This window comes from Lactuca sativa, chromosome 9, assembly GCF_002870075.4.
Source record: "Lactuca sativa cultivar Salinas chromosome 9, Lsat_Salinas_v11, whole genome shotgun sequence".
In the NCBI taxonomy this organism is placed as follows: domain Eukaryota; kingdom Viridiplantae; phylum Streptophyta; class Magnoliopsida; order Asterales; family Asteraceae; genus Lactuca; species Lactuca sativa.
Window position 1 is genome coordinate 162,918,117 of NC_056631.2, and position 5,505 is coordinate 162,923,621.

Below are 5,505 nucleotides of genomic sequence, written 5' to 3' on the forward strand. Positions count from 1 at the left end.
ATAAAATAAAGAAAAACAAAATTTTATTTATTTATAAATACGGAAAAAAACTTTTTCCTTACAATGCAACTTTAAATGAAAACTATGATGTAGCACCTGGTTCTTGGTATGTAATTTATTTAAGTATTTTGCATTTTTGGCCTTGGACTCGGCGAGTTGAAGGACCAACTCGCCGAGTAGAAGCGGGATGGGACGAGGGATTTAAGTGATGGACTCGTCGAGTCGGGTCTCGGACTCGACGAGTAGGCCCTAACTGGACAAAACCCTAATCTGAGGGTTTGCACCCTATTTAATCATCTCTATTAGCCACCACTCGTCCCTAATGCTCCCAAAAACTCTCCCTAGTAAACCTAAGTGTTTTGGTGCAAGATCTAAGGCTTTTGAGTGATTTTTGTGGGTTTTGACCTCAAGGAAGAAGGAAGAGCATAGAAGGATCAAGAGGAGACTGAAGGATTCGAGTTTGGTGCATCATTTCCAGTCCTTCAAAGGTATAACGTGTGTACCTTGCTTGTTCATTTGTTAGATCCCTTTCTAGGGAAGATTTAGGGCTTTTTAAGCCAAATTAGGTGGCCAACCATGATTGCAAACATGGTTGGGGGTCAAGACTTCGGATCTAAGTCTTGGAAGGAGTCACAAAGCAAATTTGGGTTGCTTTTGCACCCAAGGAAGGTCCCATGCACCACAAGAGTCATTTTAGAGCCTTTTTGGCTCAAAAGTCCCATGCATGCACGTAAAGTTCGAAACTTTGCGTGCTAGATCGAGCTTAGGGGCTTGGATCTATCTTTTAGTCAAAAGTTGTACATCAGAAATCGAGGAAATAGGCATGGACATTATCGACTCGGAGAGTCCAAGGCATTGAGTCCTATACCTATTGTGGGTCAAAATGACTCAGTGGGTGTTAGAAGGGTTGTAGCAGGACCGAGAGAAAGACCCAACGCATTGGACCTAGGTTTAGACCTGGAGTTCATGGGACTCGACGAGTGCTAGAACAGACTTGGTGAGTCCAAGGCAATCTTCTTTTGGACGAAGATGAACTCAACGAGTGGTTCATACTACTCGGCTAGTCGGGGTTAGGACTTGTTCATCAGTTGAAGGTGAACTCGACGAGTGTTCATCCGACTCGGCGAGTCGGATGAAGATTTATTGATGTTCATAAAGAAGGGAACTCGTTGAGTCGTTTCCAAATTCGACGAGTCGAGTCGTGAATAAGAACGAGTAAAGAAAGATGACTCGACGAGTTGACGGCCCAACTCGGCAAATCGGGTCAACTGGAAGTTGACTTTGACTTTGACTTGGTTGGGGGTAAAATAGTCATTTTACCCCAAGAGTAGAAATCAGTTTCTGACGGAGTGTTTTGTGGCAATTATAGCCGGAGGATTCCAGAGCAGCAGCAAACAGAGGTTTCCCGCACAGATTATCAGCATCTACTTGTTCAAGGTGAGTTACCTTCCAGTAGCGGTGGGTCTACGACCACAATGCTGGCCCACCAGTAGGAGTCGTATGTTAGATGATTGTCTTTGGGATATTCATCTAGGTTTGCTACTACCTGATATGTTATGAGCTAGTATGATATGATATTAGATGCTAGTAGTAGTAGGGAGATAGTCCCAAAGGTTACTGGTCGATAGGGCCAAAGGGGGTGGTTATACCAAGTCATACTAGATAGGATATGGTTACGCGTTACATGCTATGTGGTAGTAGTGGAAGGGTGAAATAGTCCCCAACATCCGATCGAGAGTACCGAAGGGGAGGCCAGCACCCAAGTATGCTAGGCAGTATTCGGTCGAGAGGACCGTTAGGGAGGCCAGCACCTAGATATGCTAGGAAGTATCCGGTCTGGAGGACCGAAGGGGAGGCCAACACCCAGGTATGCTAGGCAGTATCCGGTCGAGAGGACCGAAGGGGTAGGTCGGGCACCTTAATGTGCCAGACAGTATGTGTATTCTATGTGATTGTATGGTATGCGGTACGATGGGGGAACTCACTAAGCTTCGTGCTTACAGTTACTATTTTGGTTTCAAGTATCCTCTTCAGTGAAGGGGAAGGAGCTGGCGCGGTAGCAGCACATCATACACACACTCATTGTTTTCCGCACTATGTATATTCTAGGATTGTACTCTAACATGTTTTTATTTTGTGACTTGGGTTTTCAGACATGATTTCATTGTTTCATGCAATGTTGTGATTTCACAGTACTTTCTTACGAATGTTTTTCTATGAGTTAGTTAATGAAAAAGAAATTTTTGGTCTTAAAAAATGGTTCGTTACAAGTTGGTATCAGAGCCCTAGTTTGAGGCATTCGGACACACCCTTGGGGGTGTCTGGACTCAAATCGAGGGATTAAAAGATTTTTACAAGAAAAATGGTTTCCTAAAAGCTAAGATAAAAGAGTTTTGGGAAGAAAAAAAGTTTGTGATGTGCGCGACCGGCCGAGCTCAAGTAAGTATTCCCAAAGTACCCATACAAGTTTATACTATGTTTATCAGTTTCAGTAGAACAACATGCTAGAATAGGACTAAGGATCTATGAATGATGCCTTATGTGCCTGCTTAATGTGCTTCAGCTTATGAGAATTGCATGCTAGTATTGAGTAGACAGTAATAGGATAGCCTGTTTAGGTTATGTCTGGTAGTATGAGCTCATCATTGTATGCTAGTACAGTCTTTTGTTGTAAGATAGAGTTAGTTGAGTAGTTCTTGTGTCCGAATACTGCTTGCTTCGTGCTTGTATGACTCTGAACGATGGGAGTTATCCATTAGGTGAGTACGCCGCGTCACATGTGATTAGCATTGAGTAATCTTAGAGTGCTGGATTTGGCCCTATTGCGCAGCTCTCGTTTGACTGTAACCGTTGTAGGGACGAGTCGTTTAGTTAAAGGATTATCTGAGCCTCGCTACATGTGATGGTACTTAGGCGGTGGATAATTGGCATCACAAGGAGGCCTTCAGCAGCTGAGGACTGGGTTGAGTGGAATCCGAGGTTCCTTAGGGTAAGCCTAGGATGAGAGTAACAGAGATTAGCAGTGGAAAAAGGGATCCGGTAGAGTCAAGGCAGTCCTTGAGGAAAGTACAGATAGATGTGGAAGGTAGTATGGGCCCATGCTACTGAAAGCAGAGGATCCGTACTCGAATTGAGGAAGGCTGAGGCAAGACTGGGGAACTTGTATTGGGTGTGATTTCCGCTGGATGTATCAGTATCACTAACGGTTGTATTGATGTATTGTAGAATGGTGGTACTACGTCTGAGGCCAACAGTTAGCAGCTCAGGAGAGGGATCGGGTTCGGGGTCAGGCTCCGAACCAGTGGATGAGAGGCTACGCGAGTTCATCGCGTCTGAGATCACTAGAGGCATCCTTGATCCGACCCCGATCATCTTTGGGTCGATCAAGGAAGGGATTGTTGAGCTGATGGAGGATCGCCTCAGGGCATTCAGGAGTGACATGGCGACCAGCCAGTCACGATCCCGCACATTGTCCTTTATGGACTTTAGGGGTAGTGGTGCGCCGGATTTCCATGGGGCGAAGGACCCCATTGCTGCTAGACGATGTATTGCGGAAATTAAGTCAGCACTGCTGACCAGCTTATGCCCCGAGGAGTCGAATGTGAGATATGCAACAGGGTGTTTTAGAGACAGAGCTAGAGATTGGTAGGAGTCTATTGGTGACTCATTGGGAGCCTTGGCTATTGAGGCTATGACCTAGTCAGACTTTGTGACCAGATTCAGGGCAGAGTTTGTGCCAGCTGTCGAGCTTCAGCAGCTGGCCAGAGAGTTTTTGGACATGAGATAGACTACAGAGACTGTGGCGGAGATCACCGCCAAGTTTCGGGAGAGGGCGTTGCTAGTGCCCCAGTACGCGGGAGATGAGGATATGAGGAGGACCCGCTACCATGACATGGTGCGAGCCGACATTCGGGAGCATGTTAGTTTTTCAGCTTGCCCTACCCTAGACTCCATGATTGCCAGGGCAAGGGAGAGGGAGATCGATCTGTAGCATGTTCGGAAGAGGAAGGTCATGCAAGGGCAGGTGACTGGGGCTTCGGGGAAGAAGCCCAACGGATCAGATGCTTGGCCGAAAGGCCAACAGGGGTGAGGCCGCTGCAGGAAATGCGGCAAGACGCACGAGGGAGCGTGCAAGTTGGGATCGTCAGGCTGCTATAAGTGCGGAAAGCTGGGGCATTTCAGCAGGGACTGTACCGCCCCCGCGCCTACTATTCAGACATCAGAGTTGCTGTGTTTCCACTTCAACCAGAGGGGCCATAAGAAGGCCAATTGCCCCTAGTTGACAGCAGCAGCACTAGTGAAGGCGCTAGCCCCAGCGACCCTGCGGATTACTGATGGCTGACAGGCCAAGACTGAGGCTCCAATGGTGAGGAGTCGGGCCTTCCAGTTGACTACCGAGGAGGCACGCGCTGCACCCGATGTGGTGACGGGTATGACTTCTTATTTATGCTATTATGATATGTTGTTGTGATTTTGATATGTTATGTATGTGCTCTGTTTAGGATCGTTCCATGTGAACGGTATTCCAGTTCAGGTATTGTTTGATTCGAGTGCTACCCGATCATTTGTCTCTCTTGCGCTTAGCAAGAAGTTCCCTGAGTCTTCGGGCATGTTGGATTGACCTCTAGATGTCGAGATTGCGGACGATCGGTCAGTGTGAGCATCAGAGGTCTTCCGAGATTGTGTTTTGAGATTGTTCGAGGAGCGTTACCTGGTAGACCTGGTTCCCATACCATTGCGGGGGAACAAAGTTATTATCGACATGGATTGGCTAAGCCCCAATGGTGCAGTGATAGATTGCACACAACAGTTGGTGCGAGTCAGGACCCCATGGCGGAGAGCTTGTGATACAGGGCGAGAGGCCACAGCGAGGACCAACTTTATGTTCTGCAGCGAGGGCGAGGCATTACCTTCAACAGGGTTGCGCAGGATATGTCGCTTATGTCATGGATACCCGGGAGGCGGGTAAGGCGACAGTGAGCGATGTTTCGGTGGTATGAGAGTTTGCGGACGTATTCCCCGAGGAGTAGCCTGGGATACCTCCGGAGCGACAGGTGGAGTTCAGGATCGACCAAGTCCCTGGTGCGGCTCTGATAGCCAAGGCACCGTATCGGTTGGCTCCTCCCGAGATGTAAGAGTTATCTACGCTGCTACAAGAGCTGCTAGACAAAGGATTTATCAGGCCAAGTAGTTCACCTTGGGGAGCCCCGATCCTGTTTGTTAAGAAGAAGGACGGGTCGCATCGGATGTGTATAGATTATCGGGAGCTGAAAAAGGTAACGGTGAAGAACCGTTACCCATTCCCGAGGATTAATGACCTCTTTGACCAGCTACAGGGAGCATCTTGGTTCTCCAAGATTGATCTGCATTCAGGATATCATCAGATGAGGGTCAGAGAGGAGGATATACATAAGACTGTGTTCCGAACATGCTATGGCCACTACGAGTTCGTGGTGATGCCCTTCGGGCTCACCAATGCTCCTGCCGCATTCCTGGACCATATGA